This window comes from Ambystoma mexicanum, chromosome 12, assembly GCF_040938575.1.
Source record: "Ambystoma mexicanum isolate Mex_15411 chromosome 12, UKY_AmexF1_1, whole genome shotgun sequence".
NCBI lineage: Eukaryota > Metazoa > Chordata > Amphibia > Caudata > Ambystomatidae > Ambystoma > Ambystoma mexicanum.
In genome coordinates, this window is record NC_090936.1 from 75,850,820 (window position 1) to 75,877,421 (window position 26,602).

The following is a 26,602-nucleotide window of genomic DNA, read 5'->3' on the forward strand; positions in this document are numbered from 1 at the left end:
CCCAGTCCGACCCTGGCGTAAGGTCCAGGGAGTTAGATGATGGTTGGAAGTAGGAAAAAGGGGGGTCATTCCCCCCGTAAAACCAAACAAGAAGAAAGAATGCTTGCTGTGGCATGTAATTTTGGGTGGCAGAACAAGGTTTTTCTTCACAAAGCCACGGAAAATGTTCCACAAGGCCAAATCTCGTGAAAATCATAAATTAGGGTGTTGTATTTTTGTATTCAATACTCCTTAGATTTCGTAAACGTTTACAGAATTAAATATGCCTTGTGGAATAAAACTGGAAGAGTTCACATGTGAAATTAGATGACATTCGAGGAAGATGCGTTTACACACAGTGTTTAAAATAATGTTATCAATGTCTTCTTTTGGCAAAAGCTAGTTTTTATAACATTTCCTTCTGCCGTTTCATTTCAACTTAATGGGCCTCATCAAGAGTTGGCCGGTATCCCAGCTGTAATACTGCCTCTCATTGCGTTAGCCTCCACCGGTCCAGGGGTATTACCGCCGGATGACAGGTTGGGCATTAACGGTAAATCCCCATTCCCCATTAGAACCAATTGTGCATTTTTGCTGCTAATAGCGCGCGCTAATACAGCCGGTGGTAATACCGCAGAAAACACATTGCTAAATGGGATTTTCTCCTCCAGAAAAAAGCTGGAGGTACAACAGCCCATTTAGCACCCAACTCCGGATAGGGCCAGCCCTTAAATATGGTGGTAATACCGTTACAGCCGCATTTAAGGGCTACCGTACCAACTCGTGATGAGGTCCAATGAATCACCTGGAAAAGCCAACAATATGATTCTCCAGAGGCCTAGAAAGGGCTATTCAGTAAAAAAAAGAAACAAAAGGGGCTATTACAAGTTTGGGGTGATTGCCGCTGGAAATACTACCAAACTTCAATGTCAGTACCTCATGGGGTAAACATGAGAGATTCAGGGTCATGTACACCCTTCAGTTAATTCCCTATTTGGAAATGTTGTATAACTTCATGCAGTAATTCTTGAGTTCTAAATCCGAAGGCCGGTTATAAAAGTCTGATCATGCGGATTCCAAACCGAATGGAATGCATCTGCAAGGTACATCTTCTGTCCCTAAATCATGCTGTTCCCATCTTCGTCTTGTATCCTGGTTTGCAACATTATATGTTACTACTGACCTCTGCAATTGTATTTGCTCTCCCCTCTTGCTTCTCCACTCTTTTTGACTGCTTATTCTCTGTTCTCTCATCCTCTCCCTTTCTCCCTTTTCCTACCTCCTCCCGTCCTCCCCTTACTTTCTTCTGTGCACTGATTCTATCACAATTGTCCCTGGACCTAGTATGATAGCAACCTCGTCTGTCTCCTCCCCCCTGCTCCCTCCCCTTACTTGTTTTCTTTCCTCCTCCCACCCCCTCCAGGACTATCTGAAATGTCGTCAGGCCTAGTACGATAGTCGCTTGTTTTGTTCCTCCCCTCCCTTTCTTCACCCCTCTCCCTCACCTTTCGTTTTTCTCCGGCTCTACCAGAAATGTTGTCAGGCCTAGTACGGTAGTCGCTTGTCTGTTTCCATTTCCTTCCCACTCTCCCATTCCCTTTCTTATCTATGTGTTAGCTTTTGCAGTATCTGAAATGTTGTCAGGCCGAGTACGATTGTTAATTTCACATACTTACTGTTCATGGCCTGTAAGAATTTCATTGTATTTTCCCTTGTTCCCTCCCTTGCCTTTAAGAGGTTTGAAAAACATTGTGTATAAGCGCTATATAAATAAACTATCATATCATAACTGCCCATCTCCCAGTCCCTTACGACACCTTGCGGCTGCTGTGTGGCCCACACCACCACCCCCTACCACTGCCTCCCACCTGACCTACCTGCTGCCCTCTGGCACACAAGCTACACCCTTGCCCAGCTCCCATCTGGGCCATGATCCAGAGGCAGTCTTTGTAAGCAGCTTGCCTTATGTAGGCTTGTAGGGTGCTTGGCCTACAGACTATGAATTAATACGTCATGTGTAATATCACGCCTCGTGTGGAGCGAATTGCTGTCATACAAAAACAGTTTGATTTTTCAGATATGGGTTTCTCAACCAATAATATTGTGAAGCGCTAACATGTGCGATGTTCAGAAACATCAGATGTGTTACCATTACCGCAATACTCATGATGAGGCCCAAAGCATTGGCTATGAGTCACTGAGGCTTACTAGTGCTTACTACGAGTAAGTCATGCATACGTCAGAGTTTGAACCGTACAGCCCTCTTCAGGCTTGAGTCGAGGGTAAGTCAGTATTACTTACAGAAACGTCTTTGTCAATCATACATTCCTCTTCAGGTTTAAGTCAAGGGTGGGTTAGAGTTACTCATAGTAACTTCTTTGTGAATCTGATTGCCCTCTTCAAGCTTACATTGAGGGTAAGTCAGTATTACTTACAGTAACGTCTTTGTCAATCATACATTCCTCTTCAGGTTTAAGTCAAGGGTGGGTTAGAGTTACTCATAGTAACTTCTTTGTGAACCTGATTGCCCTCTTCAGGCTTTAGTTGAGGATTAGTCAGAGTTAATCATAGTAACTTCTTTGTAAATCGTACAGCCCTTGTCAGGCTCAAGTCAAGGTTAAGTCAGTATTGGTTAGAGTCATGTCTTTGTCAATCATACACCCCTCTTCACGTTTAAGTCAAGGGCAGGCTACAGTTACTCATAGAAACCTTTTTTGTAAATCTGATTGCTGTCTTCAGGTTTAAGTTTAAGCTAATACAGAGTTCACCATAGTAAGCTCTTTGTGAATCTGTTTGCCCTCCCCAAAATTTAGAGAAGCATCTTCGTGAATCATCGCTTTGTTATGAATTGTTGAGAAGATTGTTTGTAAAGTAGCAAGCCTTGTAAAGTATGCTTCCACGGGCATCCATTTTAGATGATAACTTTGCCCATGTACGAATTATCACCCTTGAACAGCAATGCTTCTCGGAGTGCGCGCTGAATAACAAGGAGGTAAAGCGTGCATAATTAAAATGGAGCCAGTATTAGTGTCTGGTTTAAAGGGGGGAAAGATATGGCGTTTTCTAGGAATGTAAGGATGATAGATTCTTATATAAACACTCATATCGAGAGAGCAAATTTAGTATCTTTGCTGGTTTAAATATTTTAATTAAACATTCACATACTTAATTAAGGTCTGAAAGAATATGCAGACGATGACAATTCGGCTCCGGAACGAGACAGTTTGAAATGCCAGGTTAAGGATTTATTTTCCTTCCTTGTAATTACTTGTATTTAACTGTAATGAGAACACTATCTGTATTCCATAAATCCTGCAAAAATAATTTACAATCACTCCAGGCTAAGATAGGAATACAGTTAAGATGAGGAGACGCGTACAGGGGAAAGATAGGAAGAACCGCGTTATACAATACTTTCGTTATATCGCTTAGAGCCATCGCCCTCTCTCTGCTAGGTATAAATCGGGGGTCTTCAACCTGTGGCTCGCCAGATGTTTCGGCCAATGACTCCCAATATCCCTCACCAATCACTGCTCTTACAAGGGCTGATGGGAGTGGTAGTCCAAATCACTGACTCAGCACTTCATCCTCCCAAGGAACATACATTAAGTGGGTAATAATGGCCACACCAATTGCTACACCGCTTAGAAACTGCAGAATCCTGTAAGTCGCACTAAATAAATCATCAAATTATCAGAAACAGTACAATCCTAAATTTACATCAGGGTGTTTTTGACTCTGTCACCAGACTGCATAGTCTCCTATCTGGCACACCCTTAATTCAGACAGGCCTACTCCAGCTACACTAAACCAGGAGAAGCCCAGGCATTCGGTTATCGGCAGCAAATAGCTCAACTGAAGGCTGATCTTTCCCCCAAGGAGTTCTGTTCAGATAAGTGAAACCACAACACTGCATAAAGATGATTTCTCAAGAAGGCGATAATTGATATGTGAATGAAGGTAACCTTAAGCAGAAGTGGTGCGTAGCCTGTGGGAATGCAGCACTGGGTATGCTCTGCAGCGCAGCCTAAAATCATACCCGCTAATAAGATAGCAAAAACGTTCCTCTTGTGGAAGGTACAATTCTTTTGCATTTTTCCTTCAGTATCACAACTACCCTCCAATAGGAAGGCAAATCACTGGTAGATGGACTCCAACTATACTCTCTTCAACCAATTAAAGAACACTAGCTGTACTCAGAGTGCAATATGCCAAACTAGCTCCCTCTCTGTCTCCCTCCCTCCCCCAAACTCTATAGCCTTCATTATGAGTTTGCCGGTATTACTGGCAGGACACCAACAAACTGCCCTTACCGTCTCCACTGCCCGATATCCTGATATTACCTTAATATCACGGGCGACAGAGAGCCGGTAAGTTCCCATTCCCATGGAGTCCAGTAGGACCACATGGGATGGGATTGCTTGAGTCACCGGCATTACCAGTGCCACTGATTCAGGCAATTCTTTGCCGGTAAGGGCCTGATCTACCGGCAGGTCAGGCCTGCCGTGTGATCAGTGGCCCCCAACGGAAAACTTGAAGTGTACTGGTCTGGAAAAAATGCCACAACTGGAATTACTAGCATTTTTGACATAGTCAGGTGCACATTTGCTGGAGCGTCTAGCAACGTTGATTGCTGACAACAGAACCATCAGAGCGAAAGCATAAGTGTATTGGGGTGGTGCCTTAGCATTCAGAACGCACATGGGGGCCTGGCTTTATCAGGTTTCATTAAAGGCCTTAACATTCTGAAGAATTGATGAAGAAAGTCCTAAGAACTACTGGGCCTTTTTATTCGGAGAAAGTCTCTTGGGAATCTGGTATCCACCCCTGTGAGCTACTTAGTGGCCTCCTGTTTGTTTGCCGCTCCCATTTGTCTTTGTCTCTTTGGGTAGAGTCCATAAACCTGTACTAATGAAGAAATGAAATGTATATATTTGCTCTCCCTTATTTTTATTTACCTTGTAACCATATGAAAATGCATATGTATATATATCTTGGTTGGTTCTTTTATGCACACTTAACCTAATTATTAATTTGCCTGTAAACTGTTGTCATGCTGTTCCCATCTTCATCTTGTATCCTGGCTTACAACTTTAAGTGTCTGCAATTGTATTCACTCTCCCCTCTTGCTTCTCCACTCTTTTTGACTGCTTACTCTCTGTTCTCTCCTCCTTTCCCCTGTCCATTTTCCTATCTCCTCCTCCTATCGCCACTTTCTTCTATGCACTTACTCTATCAGAATTTGTCCCTGGACCTAGTATGATAGCAACCGCATCTATCTCCTCCCCCCTTCCCTTACTCCCCCCCCCCCTCCAGCACTATCTGAAATGTCGTCAGGCCTAGTGCGATAGTCACTTGTTTAGTTACTCCCCTCCCTTTCTGCACCCCTCTCCCTCACCTCTTGTTTTACTCCGGCTCTACCAGAAATGTCGTCAGGCCTAGTACGGTAGTCGCTTGTCTGTTTCCATTTCCTTCCCACTCTCCCCCTCCCTTCCATACCTATGTCTTAGCTCTTGCACTATCTGAAATGTCGTCAGGCCGAGTACGATAGTTAATTTCACATTCTTACTGTTCATGGCTTGTAAGAATGTCATTGTATTTTCCCTTGTTCCCTCCCTTGCCTTGAAGTGCTTTGAAACACATTGTGTATAGGCGCTATATAAATAAACTATCATGATATAAACTGCTTGGATACATTGGGCCTCATTACGAGTTTGGAGGTAGCCATGCCCTTAAGAAGGACATGGCTACCCCCAAACTCAGGTCTGGCTCCGGGTCCCGCAAAAGGGGACTTACCGGGCCATTCCGACGTTGGAGGGCCTGGTAATTCCCTTTCGCGGGACCGAGAGACGGTATGTCCCCATTCCCATTTGATCCCCCATAGGGTTCAATGGGAATGGAGAGGATGGTAGCAGCGGTACTGTTGCTACCATCCTTGTGTGCTCGCGGGTGCCGCTCTGCACACCTGGTCTGACCAGGCGCGGCACCAGCATGCAAACTTGTAATGTTGCAGCATGGCAACAACTGCGCCGGTAGCACTACTGGCGCCGTTGTTGCCTTACCGCAACGGTCATGATGAGGCCCATTGTATTGTGGTTACTGTCTGTTTCTACTTTTTTTTATTTTCATCTCTCTGTTTTCCTTTCTTTTGAACTCTTTTTAATTTGCCCTGTTTTATCTGTTGTGGATTATACTGGGATTGTACTATGAATTGGTTTTTTACTAAATGACTTTGTAAAGGTTTAATTTAAACCGTTTACAATTTTAAAAAAAGAAAATTTGGGGTGGTGAATTTTTGTGTGCAAAAGAAGCTATTGACAAGGACATTACTTAATTGTGCTAACATTGTAAAGTAGATATTTTTGAAATATTAAAATGTTCAGTTCTAATTATTACTTCTAGTCTATATTTTGGTCACAATAAGAACGTTACACTTGTCTTGCTGAGCAAAGCATATTATAAAACCTAGAATACCCATATCCATTTTGTTTCTGATAGAAGGTTACAATACCAAGATAAATAGTCTGGTATCCCTATAGTCTCGGAAGGATAGCTCTTTGGGGGGGCTCCCTCCCCACCCTAATGCAAATGTGGAGATAATGCATGTGCTTCCCCAAACAATTATAAAAAGCCAGAAGATACGGGTACCCAGAATTCTCCATATTTGATGGGAGGCTGTATTGATCTGTCTCACATGTCAAGTTTGGGCTTACTTAGATTTTCAGAATTGTACCAATCGCGGCTTCTACTCTCAACCAATAGTGCGGATCCTTGGTGAATGTATATTTTGGAATATCAATTTCAGGTTGCCCCCCTCGATATACTAGCTGCTAAGCATTATTATGTTGATTCTTCCAGTTCACAAACCTGTCCTGCACACAAGCAGGACGGGTCTTAGGAGGATAGCTCAGGGGCAACGTGCTCGCCTTAGAAGCAAGACGACACACAGCAACTCAGGTTCGATCCCAGGCAATGCTTTGTAACCTCTGGGTATTAAGAGCATTATAAATAACCTATCATACATCATATCAAGGTGTGTGTGTTGTATGCAGGTGGTATTCCTCATCAAATCATTTCTCCTCCTCATCATTTCCGGTAGTTTTTCCAGAGTACAGTCTAGCCTGCGAAGAACACAAATACAGTGCATTTTGACAATTACTTGGTTGAGACGATATTCCCTCAAAAAAAAGAATGACAAAATAACGTGGCGGAAAACGCAGAGTTTTTTTTAAATCAAATGTTTCGACTTTTGTGCACTTTTGTTCGCAAAAAATAAATGGGGGTTTGGGTTAGGGAATATATTAAGGTAAAAGTTATCTGGGAGGGAATGCGGGTGTCTCCCCCCCACATTCTAAATAAAAATGTACAAAACAAAAAAACTGCAAAAATGGCGGCGTTTTCAGGCCTTGTTTTGAATTCGGTATTTCAACGGAAAACCGTTGAGACCGGGACACACACGATGAACTCAATATTTCATCCCATACAATGATCATCTTTACATCTTTAATAAGATTCCTTACTTGACATATAGTGATCTAACCCTTCTGAGAATTCACGGCTCTATGTTTTAATAGCCTCTTTAGTTTCAATCTTTTTAACAATGTATTCTTAGAATACGAGCGTCCCTGATCCATTCTTTCTGCACAAATCTCCAACCCAAGAGAACTTGCATTGTTTAAGAGTTATGACTTTCACCACTCACTGCCGCCTCCTTCATTTTTCTCTCTCAAGGTGAGACCAGCGAACGTTTTGGAGGGAAGTAGAGCAGGTCTTGTCAGAACTGGCATCCTCTTATATCAGGACAGAATTTCTTCCTCACCCACATGTGGGTCTCTAGAGGATAGCTCAGGGGCAACGTGCTCGCTTTGGACGCAAGACGACACAGAGCAGCACAGGTTCTATCCCCGAGTCCGCGCTTACAAACCTCTGGATAGTAAGCACGTTATAAATAACATATCATATCATAGCATGTCTACTTCATCAATGGCAGGTCATTGATGGACATTAAAGGATTACGGGTTTGGCTGTAATTCGGTGGTAATTCCACCGAATTCCCACCAAAATCATTTACTTTTACCACCACTTGCTCATTGGGGTTACCACAGGATTACAAATGACAGGGCAGTGTAATTCGCCAATTCTTGAGTCCATAGTACTGCATGGGGATTTTGGCACCAATTTCCGGGGTACAGTGGGAGTTAGACCTCCTGCATGATGCTGTAACGCGGCCTGAGATCGCCAGTTTCAGCCTGCGTTCCTAGCCCCCTGATTGGTTCTATGCCCGGTCAAGGTTGCCTTTTTTCAAACTGATGTACTCACTATTATTGCTTTCCGAGACTCATTCACAGCGATACTAAAAAGCGATATGTCCAAATCTCAGTCTCAGAACATGCTGTAGGACTTCAGCTTTTTTTGTAGTTCAAGAAAAACAGAAATTAACATCCTAAGATCAAAGATCATGCTTATGGGTTAAGCCGTACTCCTGCCACAGACATTAAACTAAAGAGAGAAATGTGGATGTATGCTAGGTGGTTAAATCTTTTGAATTCCAATTCACGTCCCCTCAGGAGCAGGGGGTGTGACACAGTAGCTTTCTGAGGCTGCCTGTAGAGTCAGACATGTGCACACAAATCACACGAGTTCTGTAACCGAAGAGCTGCTGGGTCACTATAAAGCAAAGCACCGTTGCTCCTACTGAGTATGGGGGTGATATCTGAGCAAACAGACATCCTCTTGCTGTTGAGAGAGAGCATCTTCCACAGGCTCTTTTCGCTGGGCCTAGGAACACCCCATTGGTTGCAGGAATGTTGAAGATACTCTCCTGATTAGGCCTTTGGATTAAGCCATCTTCTTCTGACTAGTTATATGGGGAAGACTTGGGAGATCTCCGAGCTGCCGGCAGCCGGGATGCGCCACCGTCTCACCTATATGTGGCTAAGAATGTGCAAGTGGCTCTCGGCGAGATGTGGCACTCTATGGAAGACCTTGTCATTGTCAAGTGGCATTACTATGAGCGGGTACTGGGCATGACTAGAAGCCTCTCAGTCATTTAAGATCCTGGGATGCACAACCATATTGCCCGCTTCCGGCTCAGCCAGATGACAGTATACATATTGTGAGGAACCAGCAATGAGGCGCAGACACAGGCAACTCATGGTGACTGCTATAAACCTTTATTAAATTATAAAGGGAAATGCCTCACTGCCCCTAATCTAGAAGGTCTTTCCCTACCTCAACCAAAAACTAAGGGCATGTCCTGTGTCAAGATGTCCAAAGCAAAAATGTTCTGTGTCCGAAATCCTATCCTAGCCTTCACATTCTAAAAGTAACCCTGAGGTGTTAAGAGTAGGGTCTTTGGCTTGAAAAGTTCACAATTGTTAGAGTTCAACAAAAAGGTATAAATCCAACCAAAGGTTCCAGATGGATAATATTCACAGTTCCAAGGAATGTCTCCCTTCCCCAGGTTTCTCTCCACCAAAGCAAAGGTTCAAAAGAACAACAAAGTTCTTTTCAGCCCGATAGGATAACCCCTCCTCTCGGTGTTGCAATTCACTCCAGGGGAAATGACTCCCTTCCCCAGGTCAATGCAATTCAAAATCCTAAGCATGAATCTTCCTTGGGATTCTCAATTTTCAAAATACCACAACTTGGGTGTGGGTTCCAGACTCATAAAACACCTGGTATACTTCCCTGCCAGGTTCTCTCATATAGTTCATTTACACAATTTAGGTGCAGGTCCCGGTCTCACAAAACACCTGGTATACTCTCCTGCCAGGTTCTCTCACTATGTTCATCCACTTTCAAGGTCTGAGGGCATCTGCTTTTCCACAAGTAGCTCTTATCACTATGTGTATTTGTATTTCCCCAAATGCTGGGACTATAAAAATCAGTTTGTGATGTAAGCCATAGGGAATCTACTTCCCGTTCCAGTTAGGGACCAGGAATGTCGTCTCCAGCTCCCTCCGGGGGCCCTAACCTGCCACTGTGGGCTTGCCGGCTTTAGGACAGCTCCATTGGCTTCTTTGACCCTGCTCGGGTCATTCTCAGCTTCCACTTCTTCATCTCTCCTCCATGTAGGACTGCATCTCTGGTACAGATGCCGCCTCCTCCTTTCTTGTGCTGCTTCTCTGCCTCACTCACCACCACCTGGATTCCCAGCTCAAGCTGGGAAATCTTCTCCACAGTTCTTCTGCATCGCCTTGTTCGCCTGTCCACCTGACATCTTAGCTTTCCCAGCAGTGAATAGCTAGTCTGATCTCTCGGTTGCTCTCAGCTGTTCCATCTTTAAACTCCCACTTCAAGCAAGAGAGATGCTCACAGCCAATCAGCTTCCTCCAAACACTAGACGGCTCCTTCTGGTTCAGCATAGTAATCTTCATTTGGGCAGTCCTCTTTCTCGTCTCAGTCTTTGTCATTCGGTTTGCAACAGAATATTAAAGGGTACGGTCATCAGACCTCACTGATTGTTGAAGGGGATTATTACAGTATGCCTTCAAGGCATTAGGAATGGAGGGGAGATCCCTAAAAGGGAACGGGGATACCATGTCTAATCTGATGTGTTAAACTAAACGTGACACTGGCTAAAATTCACAATCCTGTTTAAATGTGACACAAGCTGATATTCACAGTTTAAACTAAATGTGGCACTGGTTAACATTCACCGTATAGATGTGAAGCAAGCTAACAATCACAAAGTATATTTAGAAGGGGCACTGGCTAACATTCACAATCCTGTCCAATTAAGCTGGTTAGTATTAACATCCTGGCGTGCTATGTTCCTAGGGTAGGTGGAGTGGCAGGGCTTTGGGAGTAGAGTAATTACTGAACTCCCCATGCTGGCCACACTTTCCTTGATGGTTGCTGCTGGTTGATGGCTGGCTGCTGGCCTCCCCTGATGACACCTGCAGACACGATATGGAGCCGCCCTTTGCCTCAGGGCCCTTAGCCGCTGGGGCTGCACGGGCAGAGGGCTGCCCTGGGAAGGTGAGTTAAGAACGGCGACTTGACCAATCAGGGCAGGGGGGCATGATGGGTGCTGGGAGGAGGACCGGGGAGAGAGGAAATGGATGGGGGAGAGGTTGGTGAAGCGAGGGTGCAATCAGGTGCATGGGGCTCAATTTAAAAAAAACAAATGGCGGATTACGAGATCCAGGAGGGTTTAGGGCCGCCTGCACTCACTTGCAACGCATGCCATGAAGGTGGCGAGCAGGGAGCAGTGCCGATATTCAGGGCCAGGAAAGTTGGCCTAGGTAGCAAATCAGCACAGAGGGGGTGGGATGGGAGGCTGGAGGAGGGCTGGGGAAAGAAGAAATGGATGTGGGAGCAGTTGTGGAAGTGAGGCTGCAATCAGGGACTGTGGGCTCAATTTTAAAAAACAAATGGCGGATTCCGAGGTCTAGGAGGGTCTAGGGCCGCCTGCACTCACCTGCAATGCACGCTGTCAAGGTGGTGAGCAGGGAGCAGTGCCGATATTCAGGTCCAGGAAAGTTGGCCTAGGTAGCCAATCAGGGCAGGGGGCGGAATGGGAGGCTGGAGGAGAGCCGGGGAGAGGGGAAATGGATGTGGGAGCTGTCGGGAAAGCGAGGCTGCAATCAGGGGCCATGGCCTCAATTTTGAAAAACAAATGGCAGATTCCAAGGCTCGGGAGGGTCTATTGCCACCTGCACTCACCTGCAACGCACGCTGTGGAGGTGGCGAGCAGACAGCAGTGGTGATGTTCAGGGCCAGGAAAGTTGGCCTAGGTAGCCAATCAGGGGAGGGGGGTGGGATGGGAGGAGGGCTGGGGAGAGAGGAAATGGATGTCGGAGCAGTCGGGGAAGCGAGGCTGCAACCGCCTCCAACTTCCTCAGGGTCAGTCGCTTCTCCAAGCAACGAGTTGGTGGTAGATCTTTTTCTTTGGCTGGAGCCTTCCTCTGGAACAGCCTCCGTGCTTCCCTAAAACTTGAGGATAACTATCTCTGGTTCCGGAAGCACCTCAAAACCTTCCTCTTTTCTTCCGCTTTCTCTCCTCCTCTCCCCTGCTGAACTCCTGGCTGAAACGTCACTGGTTACCTGGCCACCCTCTGATCTCGGGCCCAGGTCCTCTCCTTCACCAGTTGCACACCTGCACTGCCTCTTTGGCAACCCCCGCACTTGGGGACTGTTTTCTGTATCCCTACAGTCCCCCACCAGCACTTGACACTTGATGCCTGCACTTAACCTTGCACTTGCCACCAGCTGGCAATACTTCTCTTATTGTTGTATTTATTCTATTTTCCCATGTACTGCACTGTCCCCTCACCCACCCTGCACTTTCCCCTTACCCCCCCTCCCCTGCACTTGCGCAATCTGAATGACACCTGGCCTAGTTGGATCGTTGTCTCTGTCTTCCCTCTGTTCCCCCTCCGTAGCTGCGTCGCTCCTTGACACACTTGTGCATAGCCACGTTATAAATGCCATATCATATCAGGGGCCTGGGGCTCAATTTAAAAAAAACAAATGGCGGATTCCAAGGCCCAGGAGGGTTTATGGCTGCCTGCACTCACCTGCAACGCACGCTGTGGAGGTTGCAAGCAGGGAGCACTGCCGATATTCAAGGCCAGGAAAGTTGGCCTAGGTAGCCAATCAGGGCAGGGGGGCAGGATGGGAGGCGGAAGGAGGGCCCAGGAGAGAGGAGATGGATGTGGGAGCGGTCGGGGAAGCGAGGCTGCAATCAGGGGCCTGGGGCTCAATTAAAAAAAACAAATGGCGGATTCCGAGGCCCAGGAGGGTCTAGGGCCGCCTGCACTCACCTGCAACGCACGCTGTAATGGTGGCAAGGTGACGTCTATGCAAATAGGACGAGCATACTCGTCCTCAGCACTTGAAATTCTTATATAAAATTGCTCCAGCAAGTGGGCTTCGAGTACCTACTTGCCCTGAACTGAATAAATGACAGTACCCTTTGAATAGGCTACATAGGCTAATGCAAACTTGAAAGTGTTCATTCATTTGCTAGAGTTTAGTGTAATTTAAGAAGTCACATGGTGTAGGGGTCACGTACACAGATGGTGGTGAAATCTGTTGGTGGTAGAAGTTCTTAATTGTGTGGATTCAAAGTCTGACATTTGATGTTTTAGTGAAGAATTTTATATAAGAGTTTATCATTACGAGTATGGCAGTGCGGGAAAAAATGGGCGGTAACAGAATTACTGCCACTTGTCCCGGTCCACCATACTACGAGTATGGCCCTGGAGAGGGGGGGATTCAATCCCCCCACTTTCTGATGAAAATCGCCAAAATCGGTGGAATTGCCGCAGCAGTAATTCCACGGATGGCGCTTCAGCCATAAATGACCCATAGAGTCCAATACACTCTCAATGAAATGGCGATTTACACCACCACTTGTAATATGACTGTAATTCCGCCGCACAAAGTGGCGGTAACAGTAATTCAATTGGCCAGTATTTTGATAGATTTACCGTCAGAATACCACCCAAGTCGTAACGGGCCCCATTGTTTTATAATTGTAAGCTGTGTTTTTGAATAGTGGCAAGTGGGTCCATCCTAACCGGCGAGAACCAAAGTTACCTCAGCCTCTTTACGTTGTTGGCGCATGATGAGAGATGTATAACACTGCTCCGACGATTGGTGAATCCATATTTTGCTCTGACGATTGGTGAATCCATATTTTTGGCCTTGTTACAAGTTTGGCAATTCAGTAAAAAAGGTGTTAGTTAATCATTTACTGCCATTTGTTTGGGCAGTAAGGGAATTACCGCTACTTTTAGCGCACCGCTGAATTCTGAGTTTTGAGGTAAATTGGAGCAGTCCCCTCCAACCAAAAGCTGGAGGTGAACATTCGACTTTACCTCCAATAGTCGCCGGATTTAAACCATGGAATTACAGACTGTGGTAAATCTGTCCAAAAGTCCCCATGGAGTCCTAAGGGTAGCAACAGTTGGCTTTACACCGCTATAGCACCCTTCGTAACCCAGTGGTAATGCCATGGGATCGAGCGGCGGTAACAGTAAATGTTTTTGGTGCCAAATCAGCAGTTTTACCGCCAAACGCATAATGAGGCTCTTTGTAATCCAAAGGAGATTGGTAAAACCCTCTTTCGTAGCGGTTTTGCATCTTCAAGCAGTGACTCAGTTGAGGTGTGCAGTTGTGCACCACACAAACAAAGGAAACATACAACTAATTGCTGTCTTGCTGCACTGTGTGCTTTTTCTCCAATCCGTGTTGGAATGCATTCTTAAACATCTCTTTGCGTGTGGTTTTAGGTGTGTGTTTTACACATTGCTGTGCTGGGCTTGTGCAAACTGAAAAGCACACTTTTACTGGTTCCCCTACTTGTCCTGACGCCAAAGTTGTGGTTAAACTCAGATTGGGAGTTGTTCATCCTATTTTGTGTTGTTGTCTTTTTAACACTTTATTTATTATTTTACAAAATAACCAAAAAGTAACTAATACACGCATTCATGGGATATCAGTTACAATTCCTTTCTGAACAATCAATGACTACACTAACACAACTTAAGAATCCTATGATATAGGCTTGTACTATAATAACTGTACTATGGCGCAATCCCCACTTACATGCATTGGGCCTCATTATAAGCATGCCGGTACCGTAGTTCCCGGCCCGCCATACGACGAGCCGTTTTCGCAGGCGCTTTTCAGCCCGCCAAGTCTGGTCTGGCGGGCAGAGCGGCACCCGCGAGCGCAGCCTGTCGGATGCACCGGCACGTCGTTGATGGTGCCGGTGCATCCGACGTCCCAATTCCCATTGAGCCCTATGGGGCTGAAATGGGAATGGGGACTGACAGACACCCGGCAATGCAGGAATTACTGGGTCCCGCAATGTCGGAATTACCTTGCAATTCCTCATTGACGGGTGCCGGAAAAATTGCAACTCCGGCGGCAGCCGTGGCTGTTTTACAGGCACGGCTACCGCCAGGGTTGTAATGAAGCCCATTGTCCTTGGACATAATACCTACAGAACACACTGAACGGTGAAACAACATCGAAATAAAAGAGAAAAGAGAAAAAATTAAAACAAAATAAAAAAAGATATGTACACATACCCTCCCCCAACTAGAATTCCTCCACTAACCTACTTCACATGCAAGTGATTAAATACCTACCCACCACAATGATATGATTTCATGCGCTTAATACCCAGAGGTTCCTAGTGTCATCTTGCTTCCAAGGCGAGCACGTTGCCGCTGAGCTATCCTCCCGAGACATATAGGGCCTGATTGATGGAAGTGGTTTATAATGGCGCAATCCCATAGGAAAACGTTCCATGAATCGGGCCCATAGGCTGTTAAAAGGTGACCAGAGTTCTACGTAATCATCCTCTTTATTTAGTTTTTGAAACAAGACTTTCGTCCTATTTATAAACTTCTGTAAATCTGAAAGCGGAAAATGTCTCAGAACTCAGTTTCTATGAAGGCAATGGGCCTTGCAATTGTACAAAAACCATTACTTTGCAAGCCTGCGTCTGCTACGAATAGAAACACATTATGTTTTCAATTTCAAACAGAAATAACTTAAATGCTTGAGTGTTGGCGACAATCATCATTTGGTGTTCGCTATTCTGCTCTTGTAACCTGGTACATTGTGTGGTTACACCACCGCACTGTGTGCCTGATGGGTGCACAACGTATCCCTGTGCTTGGGCGGGATTTGTTATTACTTCACCGGCGGCAAGGCCGCTCTTTACACCGAAGAACGGTGTCCCTGCTTTGAACAAAGTCAGAAAAATGTTAGGCAAGTATTTTTCCCATAATTACATGTTTATAATTACACCCACAGAACATTGCAGCAAAAGGTGCTGAAGGAAAGGCAGCACGTGTGCGTATGTGTGCATGGCTATGTGCACCTAAATTACTGCGGTTTGTTTTCGCACGCGAATCAAAGGGTGTGAATTGTTTTGGTGCACATGTGAATGAAAGAATGTATGGGTGTGCAGGTGGAAGAGTGCATGAATGCTGCGTGGGTGAATGTGTATGAAGGGTGCGTGAATGCTTGAGTGTGTGTCAGGAGCAGGCCTCTGTTGGGGGGGATGGGCAGTGTGGCGTGCTGGAGGAAGGAGGCGGACACAGGAGTGGCATGGTTACAACAATCTTTATTTAAATGATAACAGCCTATCTTCCCCCATCCCTACAGGTTTCTTTTACCTAACTACAGAAGAACGTGGGTGCTTGTCGTCAGGGTGGTTGTCAAATCAAAATGTCTGTCCTCTGTTCAAACTAAAGTTCTCCAGCCCTAGCAAAAACTATGAAACAATAACAAATGGCCGCAGGAGAATGACTCCCTTCTCCTGGTGTAATGGGATCAGCCCCAGGGTTGTATTTCTATTAGTCTCGAATAATATTTTAAGTGCAGCACTTGTAGGGAATACCAGGAGAATGACTCCCGTCTCCTAGTCCCACAGTTCAACAGAAGCTATCTACTCCTGGTTGACTTGGTCCGCCTCCAATCCGCTTTTTAGTAACCTTTTTCCTTAGTTTCTGATTCAACAATTTAGATGAAAGAACCAGGAGAATGGCTCCCTTCTCCCAATTCAATTGGTTCAGCCTTTGGATAACTTTGAATAGTGTCCTGAAACAGTTTGGATCAACCGTTGCACTTCTTTCCAGACTTCTCTTAAGCTTTGTTTAAAAGTCAAACACTCCTGTTGTTTCCCACACACAGTTATTTCATTTCTTTCTTTACCCTTCTCTTGTTGGTGAAAACAAGGGAAACTGTTCCCATTGTGTCTTTTAATTCTCCTAACACTCTGACTCCAGAGATTATTCTGCTGACACTCTCCAACCTGAATGTGTCCTTTGATGTGTGTTGAGTGAGATTACTTCCAATATCTTCTTCTCTTTCAGTCTCTTTGGCACAACTGAGATGAGGAATATCATTAATGGTGTATTCTTCACACTGGATACTTCTATCTCAAATGTGGAGAAAAGGGAGATTTTTCCTGAGGTTGTCTTCCCTTTCAATATTCTTGATACAATTACTGAGATGAGGGAGAATACTCCCGATGTCTTCTTTGATGATATGATATGCAATTTATAACGTGCCTATACACAAGTGTTTCAAGGCGTGATGAGGCAAGGGAGGGGGCACAGAAGGAAGACAGAGACCACCATCCTACTAGGCCAGGTGTCATTCAGATCGCGCAAGTGCATGGGAAGGGGAAAGTGCAGGGGGAGGGGGAAGGGACGGGTGCAGTACATAGGATAACAGTAAAATAATAAAGACAATAAATAAAAAGTGTGGCCATCTCGTGGCAAGTGCAAGGGTAAGTGCAGACATCAAGTGTTCAGTGTTTGTAGGGGGCTGTAGGGACACGGAAACAGTCCTCTAGTGCAAGCGTTGCCAGGGGCGCAGTGCAGGTGTGCAACTGGCAGGGAGGGGACCTGGGCCCGAGATCGGAGGGTAGCCAGGTGACAAGTGCAGTTCCAGTTTCAGCCAGGAGATCTGCAGGGGAGAGGAGGAGAGAAAGCAGAAGCAAAGAGGAAGGTCTTGAGGTGCTTCCGGAACCGGAGATGGTTCGCCTCAAGTTTCAGAGAGGCGGTGAGGCTGTTCCAGAGGGAGGCTCCAGAAGAAGAAAGATCTACCATCAACTTGTTGCTTTGAAAAGCGACTGACCCTGAGGAAGTCGGAGGCGGATGAGCGAAGATCTCGAGAAGGAAGGTATTTAAGAAGAGAGAGTTGAAGGTATTGCGGCCCGACCCCAGAAGGCCTTGTGGACGATGCAGAGGGTTTTGAACTTAATCATTGCCGCAACTGGGAGCCAATGCAGAGATTTCATTCCTGGAGGGATACAATCCCTGGGCTTGAGGACAAGGACAAGTCTCGCAGTCCTGCTTTGGATGATTTGCAGAGAGTAGAGGCAGGTACATTTAGAAAGAGGCTGTTGCAGTAGTCCAGCCTAGAGAGAACCAGAGCTTTGGAGACAGTGAGCTTCTGGGGGAAGGAGAGGAAAGGAAGAATACCTCTGAGGAGGTGCAGCTGGTAGTGTGACTTCTCAGAGACATCAGAGATGTGAGGAGACCAGGAAACGTGGAGGCGAAGATGACCCAGAGGTTTTTAGCCACACAGGTGGGAGCAGAAAGATGGCCAAGAGAGGCCGGCCAGAGAGTGACAGGAAAGGAGGGAGCAGGTGTGCCAATGAGTATAATCTCTGTCTTACTGACATTAAGGCAGAGATCATTGGCGGTGCACCACTCCTGGATAGCAGACAGACAGTCGGAGATGAGAGAAGGAGAAGAGGTGGCGGAAGGGAGCCTGAATTGAGTTGAGTGTCATCCACAGAGCACTGAAAGTGGCAATGTGGTGGGCAAGAAGTGCCAGGTATTGGTTGAACAGGCAGGGAGAGAGGTTTGACCCCAGGGGAACACCACGGCTAGAGATAGAGGTATAGGAGGGGAAGGACTAAAGTTGAACCTGGGAGGGTTGATCGGCGAGGAAAGAAATCAGCCAAGCCAGGGCCTGATATTGACCCCTGCAATGACACCCCCTCCCCCACCCACTAGTCTAAGCTTGATTTTAGGGAAACGCCTCCCACCCGCCCACATAAAAGTCAACATTTACCCCAGACTGCATCAGGACAGTTTCCACCCCATGTTGCATGTAATCTCTCCGGGCAGTCAAACCACGGCTGCAAAATTGGTGCAGGAAAGGGTGCACAGACATGGCGACGGGATGAGCAGAATGATGGGATGAGCTGAACGGAAGCGGAAATGAATTCAAATCCGCTCATGCGTGGGGAGATTAATTTACAAGCAAATGTGATATAATCCGTCCGGTGGCACGTGACTCAGGCCTATTCCTAGTAACACCCTTTCTGTGCTGTCTCCTCTTCAGTTGAGTTTTAACCATTCTGAAATGTGCTGCTCTTTTTCATTCCTAAAGAAAACATGGTTATGAGAAAACTTGGACTGACCTGAGTCTTTGTTTATAAGTAGATTGTTTGTCTGGTAAATAACGTGAACTGTCCCCCTCACACATCCTCAACGTTGAAGGCTAGTTGACAACTGATTGCACCAGAAGGGGGATTAAGTCACGTCCCAGGATTTTGTCATTTTGTTGCAAAATGTTTAAAAGGAGTCATAGAAGTGTACCAAAAAGAAGTGGGACTGTGACTCCGCCTGGGGACAGAGTAGGAAGGAAGGGAGCAACGTGCAACATATTTTTCAAGAGTTGCAGTCAAGCTAGTTGACAGCCAATTGAGTTGAAACAGATTTCAGTTTAGCTGTAACTATAACCAGTGATAAAGAGGAGTATTGTGCTTTAACTTCATAGTTGAGATGACAGAATGCATGAGGAGTGAACAAAGTGAATGGCGTGGATGAAATGGTTAGAATGGATGAAGCAGGTGGAACAGATGAATGCGCTGAATGCATGAATGGAAGAACAGATAATTATATAGTTCGAATGAGTATGGGAATCGAATAAATATGTAGATCGGATGAGTGTATAGAACGGATGAACATGTTTAACAGATGAGTATGTAGAGCAGATGAACGTGTAGCGCAGATGAGTGCGTAAATACAGAGAAGCGAGTAGAACGCAGGAATGCGTAAACCTGATGAATGGGCAGAACGGATGAGCGTAAACCGGATGAGTGTGTAGAACAGACGAGTATGTGGAGCGGATGAGTATGTAGAGCGCACGAGTGTGGATAGCGGACGAATACAGAAGTGCAGTGATTGTGTAGATAGATGGAGCAGATGAATGTTCAGACCTAGCAAATATATAGAGCCCATGAGTGTATAGGGCGGATGAGTGTATACGGCGGATGAGTTGATCGGACGGATGTGTGTATAGAGCGGATGAGTGTATGGAGCAGATGTGTGTATGGATTGGATGAGTGTAGGGAGTGGATGAGTGTAGGGAGCGGATGGGTGTAGGGAGCGGATGGGTGTATGGAGCGGATGGGTGTATGGAGCGGATGGGTGTATGGAGCGGATGGGTGTATGGAGCAGATGGGTGCATGGAGCAGATGGGTGCATGGAGCAGATGGGTGCATGGAGCAGATGGATGTATGGAGCAGATGGATGTATGGAGCAGATGAGATTATGGAGAGGACGAGTGCGCAGAGCAGATGAAGGTATAGAGCTGATGAGTGTATGAGATGAACATATAGAACATGATATTGCTCTTCGATGCGTGAAAAGCACGAGTGCTTAAAGCGGATGAGTGTGGAGAGGGGAGGAGTGCGTGGAGCGGATGAGTGCGTAGAGGGGGTGAGTGCGTAGAGGGGGTGAGTGCGCAGAGGGGGTGAGTGCGCAGAGGGGGTGAGTGCGCAGAGGGGGTGAGTGCGCAGAGGGGGTGACTGCGCAGAGGGGGTGACTGCGCAGAGGGGGTGAGTGCGCAGAGGGGGTGAGTGTGCAGAAGGGGTGAGTGCATAGAGGGGGTGAGTGCATAGAGGGGGTGAGTGCATAGAGGGGGTGAGTGCATAGAGGGGGTGAGTGCTTGGAGAGGGTGAGTGTGAAGAGCTGATGAGTGCGTACATTTCAGAGAAGCGAGTAGAATGCAGGAACGCGCAAACCAGATGAATGTGCAGAACGGATGAGCGTAAACTGGTTGAGTGTGTAGAACAGATGAGTATGCGGAGCGGATGACTATGTAGAGCCACGAGTATGGATAGCAGTTAAATAAGGAAGTGCGGAGAGTGTGTAGATAGCTGGAGCAGATGAATATACAGACCTAGCGAATGTATAGAACGGATGAGTGTATAGAGCACATGAGTGTACGGAGTGGACGAATGTAGGGAGCGGATGAGTGTATGGAGCGGATGGGTGTATGGAGCGGATGGGTGTATGGAGCAGATGGGTGTATGGAGCAGATGGGTGTATGGAGCAGATGGGTGTATGGAGCAGATGGGTGTATGGAGCAGATGGGTGTATGGAGCAGATGGGTGTATGGAGCAGATGGGTGTATGGAGCAGATGGGTGTATGGAGCAGATGGGTGTATGGAGCAGATGAGTATATGGAGCAGATGAGTATATGGAGAGGATGAGTGTGCAGAGCAGATGAAGGTATAGAACAGACGAGTGTATGAGATAAATATATAGAACAGGATATTGATGTTGGATGTGTGAAAAGCACAAGTGCGTAAAGCGGATGAGGGAATGAGTGCGTAGAGCAGATGAGTGCGTGGAGCGGATGAGTGCGTGGAGTGGATGAGTGCGTGGAGCGGGTGAGTGCATAGAGGGGGTGAGTGCGTAGAGGGGGTGAGCGCGTAGAGGGGGTGAGCGCGTAGAGGGGGTGAGCGCGTAGAGGGGGTGAGCGCGTAGAGGGGTTGACTGCATAGAAGGGGTGACTGCACAGAAGGATTGAGTGCACAGAGGGGGTGAGTGCGTAGAAAGGGTGAGTGCGTAGAGCGGATGAATGCGTAAATTTCAGAGAAGCGCGTAGAATGCAGGAATGCGCAAACCAGATGAGTGTGCAGAATGGATGAGCGTAAACCGGATGAGTGTGCAGAACAGACGAGTATGTGGAGTGGATGAGTATGTAGAGCGCACGAGTGTGGATAGCGGACGAATATAGAAGTGCAGTGATTGTGTAGATAGATGGAGCAGATGAATGTTCAGACCTAGCAAATATATAGAGCCCCTGAGTGTATAGGGCGGATGAGTGTATACGGCGGATGAGTTGATCGGACGGATGTGTGTATAGAGCGGATGAGTGTATGGAGCAGATGTGTGTATGGAGCGGATGAGTGTAGGGAGCGGATGAGTGTAGGGAGCGGATGGGTGTAGGGAGCGAATGGGTGTAGGGAACGGATACGTGTATGGAGCGGATGGGTGTATGGAGCAGATGGGTGCATGGAGCAGATGGGTGCATGGAGCAGATGGGTGTATGGAGCAGATGGGTGTATGGAGCAGATGAGATTATGGAGAGGACGAGTGCGCAGAGCAGATGAAGGTATAGAGCTGATGAGTGTATGAGATGAACATATAGAACATGATATTGCTGTTCGATGCGTGAAAAGCACGAGTGCTTAAAGCGGATGAGTGTGGAGAGGGGAGGAGTGCGTGGAGCGGATGAGAGCGCAGAGGGGGTGAGTGCGCAGAGGGGGTGAGTGCGCAGAGGGGGTGAGTGCGCAGAGGGGGTGCGCAGAGGGGGTGAGTGCGCAGAGGGGTTGAGTGCGCAGAGGGGGTGAGTGCGCAGAGGGGGTGAGTGCGTAGAAGGGGTGAGTGCGTAGAAGGGGTGAGTGCGTAGAGGGGGTGAGTGCTTGGAGAGGGTGAGTGTGAAGAGCTGATGAGTGCGTAAATTTCAGAGAAGCGAGTAGAATGCAGGAACGCGCAAACAAGATGAATGTGCAGAACGGATGAGCGTAAACCGGTTGAGTGTGTAGAACAGATGAGTATGCGGAGCGGATGACTATGTAGAGCCATGAGTACGGATAGCGGTTAAATAAGGAAGTGCGGAGAGTGTGTAGATAGCTGGAGCAGATGAATATACAGACCTAGCGAATGTATAGAACGGATGAGTGTATAGAGCACATGAGTGTACGGAGTGGACGAATGTAGGGAGCGGATGAGTGTACGGAGCGGATGAGTGTATGGAGCGGATGAGTAGATGGAGCGGATGAGTAGATGGAGCGGATGAGTGTATGGAGCGGATGAGTGTATGGAGCGGATGAGTGTATGGAGCGGATGAGTGTATGGAGTGGATGAGTGTATGGAGCGGGTGGGTGTGTGGAGCGGATGGGTGTGTGGAGCGGATGGGTGTATGGAGCGGATGGGTGTATGGAGCGGATGGGTGTATGGAGCGGATGGGTGTATGGAGCAGATGAGTATATGGAGCAGATGAGTATATGGAGAGGATGAGTATATGGAGAGGATGAGTGTGCAGAGCAGATGAAGGTATAGAACAGACGAGTGTATGAGATAAATATATAGAACAGGATATTGATGTTGGATGCGTGAAAAGCACAAGTGCGTAAAGCGGATGAGGGAATGAGTGCGTAGAGCGGATGAGTGCGTGGAGCGGATGAGTGCGTGGAGTGGATGAGTGCGTGGAGTGGGTGAGCGCGTAGAGGGAGTGAGCGCGTAGAGGCGGAGAGCGCGTAGAGGGGGTGACTGCATAGAAGGATTGAGTGCACACAGGGGGTGAGTGCGTAGAAAGGGTGAGTGCGTAGAGCGGATGAATGCGTAAATTTCAGAGAAGCGCGTAGAATGCAGGAATGAGCAAACCAGATGAATGTCCAGAACGGATGAGTGTAAACCGGTTGAGTGTGGAGAATAGATGAGTATGCGGAGCGGATGAGTATGTAGAGCTCACGAGTATGGATAGTGGTTGAATACGGAAGTGCGGAGAGTGTGTAGATCGCCGGAGCAGATGAATATACAGACCTGGCGAATGTATAGAACGGATGAGTGTATTGAGCACATGAGTGTACGGAATGGATGAATGTAGGGAGCGGATGAGTGTAGGGAGCGGATGAGAGTATGGAACCAATGAGTGTAGGGAGCGGATGAGTGTATGGAGCGGATGAGTGTAGGGGGCGGATGAGAGTATGGAACCAATGAGTGTAGGGAGCGGATGAGGGTATGGAGCGGATGAGTGTATGGAGCGGATGAGTAGGTGGAGCGGATGAGTGTATGGAGCGGATGAGTGTATGGAGCAGATGTGTAGGGGGAGGATGAGAGTATGGAACCAATGAGTGTATGGAGCGGATGAGTGGGTGGAGCGGATGAGTGTATGGAGCGGATGAGTGTATGGAGCAGATGTGTAGATGGAGCGGATGAGTGTATGAAGTGGATGAGTGCATGGAGTGGGTGAGTGTATGGAGCGGATGAGTGTATGGAACGGATGAGTGTATGGAGCGGATGAAAGTATAGAGCAGATGAGTATATGAAGAGGATGAATATGTAGAGCAGATGAAGGTATAGAACAGACGAGTGCAGAGATGAATATATAGAACAGGATATTACTGTTAGATGCCTGAAAACGGATGAGTGCGGAGTGGGGATAAGTGCATGGAGCGGATAAATGCGTATAGGGTATGAGTGCGTAGAGGGGGTGAGCGCGTAGAGAGGGTGAGCGCGTAGAGGCTTCCACCGCTCACTCCACATCATTCTAAGTAAACACTGCTGGTTTCACACCCCCCAGCCAGGCGTTCTCCTCAGGCCTAACGCAGCCTCAGCCGTTCTGGATAAAACCTGTCAGAACGAACACATTCTCCTGATTTCTCAATCACCACGCCCACTGCTAAGAAGCAGCTATCACATGAATACCGCACAAGCTGCACACATACCCGGTGCTCACACGCACCTTGACTCTCTCTACTCTCTCCACTGACCTGAACTTCAGTTCCCAAGGGCGTTCAACCTACCAGCGCCTTCAGACCATACCAATGGTATATAAGGCGCTATATAAGTGCAAAATAACATAACATAACAGTTCTGGAATGGTGAAAATGGAAACAAAAAGTAGTGGAGCTGTTAACAGTAAAAACTAAAAGTAGTGGAACACCGCTCCCGACAGTTCCCACTCATTTTGACCACTGTTTAAAAGAAAAGATTGTTGTGTGCGTGCGTGTTATTTTCTTGGTTTGGTGCCAAGGATTCAGATCTGAATTTGGTTTCTTTCCAAGCTGTGGACTCGACCACAGAGGGCGACAGTTTAACGAGTGGAGCCGACATTGAGAGTCTGCAAGGTGTGGGTGAGTGAGTGTGGGAATCGGGAACCCTGGACGAGGAAACATGCTTTAGAGGGCCCTGATAAACAAGCATAAGCAAGGCCAACAGTTTCAGCTTTTTGTGGCATGGGATCCACATTGTCCAGGCGTTGCTGTAACAGTACTACCTGGCCATAAATATCAACAGCTGGTAAATGGCGCTATTACCGTGGCATATTGTGGCACTGCCTGGCAAATGCCTATCTGATGCCTATACAAGAGCCAGAACTATTGGCTTTCCCAATGCAGTGTTTTCCAACAGGAATTCAGTGCAAGGAACAGATGCAAAGGTACACATACAGCTTATAAATAAAGTGGCTGAGGGCGCATTTGGTTAAGGCAGTTTTATTTTATTAGGTGCTGGTTTAGTGGTGCCTAGCTACAATTAAGTCATTATCTTACAGAAGACTGCTCAGAAAGCACCAAGCTAGACTCAACGTGGTTCCAGGGGTGTGTGTATTGGGTGTTTAGGGGTAGGGAGTGGGTAGGAATGGCCATAGGGATCAGCATGCCATGGGTAGTCCACGGTTAGGTAAATAGCCAAACACTACCAACAGGACTTGCGCCCAGCTTCACATCTCATCTCTCCCCTAACTTCGCTTCTCATGACAATAGTGCTATAGGCAGCGCTTCTCAATGCCACCTAATAGCCAAAACTAAAAAGCTGTGCACCGCTTGGGTGTGCACACTGGTGAGGCCCTGCACTGTACTAACTGAAACAAAGTGGATTCCAAGACAAAGATTACAAGCGCCTGAGGCTTGGTGTGTACAGCAGAGGATGGGTTGTCTGAAGGGTGGCATCACAGACTGCACCAACCCTTGCGGTGGCCCTGGGCAGATCTGGAAGAATGTGGCACTTGCACTGATTATTTTCTTGCCTAGTCCTAGACTGATCCCATTCCCTTCATAGGTTAGCGTGCAGACCTTATCATCCCAAATAATTTCAGAATGCATTTTGCCATGTTGGCTGGTGTTGGCACATGTGCACCCTTGCCTGGTTCCAACTCCAGGCCTCGGGGACTAAAAACCTGATGGGTTTTCAGGATATCCCTAATTAATATTCATGAGCAAAAATGTGCATTGCATATATTTAGAATTGTGTGCAAATTTATCTCATGAAAATTAATGAGGAGTATCCTGAAAATCCGACATGGATCCGGCCGTCGAGGCCTGGAGTTGGCCAACACTGTCCTCGAGGGTCCCAGACCCATTCATAGGTCAGGGCACAAGCCTTACTTGCACAAATACTTTCAGCACAACTTCTGCCGTGCTGCCCGCACTTCCACATGTGCACTGTGACCTGGTCATTTACTTTACGCCATCACGTAGGGGGGATTTCACGGCTGGCCCCCATCACTCTTCTTAAGCCTTTGCAAACTGCTTTGTGAGGGCGTGCTGTGATGGTAATTGTAAATGTTTATTTGTAAAGCGCTTATACACAAGTGAAGTGCTTCAAGGCGGGAAGGGTACAAGGCAATACAGTGGTCATTCTTAGGCCTTGAAGTTTCCAAATGATCTAACAAAAAATGAGTAGCATACTAGGCCTGAGGCATTTCAACTAGTGCAAGTGGATGACAGGAGGGAAGGAGAGAAGGGTGGGAGGAGAAAGGAAGAGTGTGCAATCAATAAGCTGCCATAATAGGCCTAAATACTTGTCAGATAGTGCAAGTGCATGACAAGGAGTGGGGAGAAAAGGAGGCGGGGGGAGGAGGGCGAGAAGGACATTCAGAACAATATACTACCGCACTAGGCCTGGTGACATTTCAGATTCATTGGTGATTGGTCATCACTAATGCGCCTATGCACAAGCGTTTCAGGTGCAACCAAGCTAGGGAGGGGAGACAGAGGGAGGACAGGACAAACGATTTTGTTAGGCCTAGTGCATTCAAGGTCGTGCAAGTGCACAGATTGTCAGGAATATGCTCTGGCACGCTTCCATGGAAATGATGGAATGCTCCATTTTAA

At 47.0% G+C, this 26,602-nt stretch overlaps 1 protein-coding gene across 10 annotated transcripts in view; it reads left to right on the plus strand.

The window, feature by feature from the left end:
- MAGI2 (membrane associated guanylate kinase, WW and PDZ domain containing 2) overlaps nt 1–26,602 on the plus strand; it is a 3,248,720-nt gene that overhangs the window by 1,649,050 nt on the left and 1,573,068 nt on the right. The gene's annotated exons all lie outside the window — the stretch shown is intronic.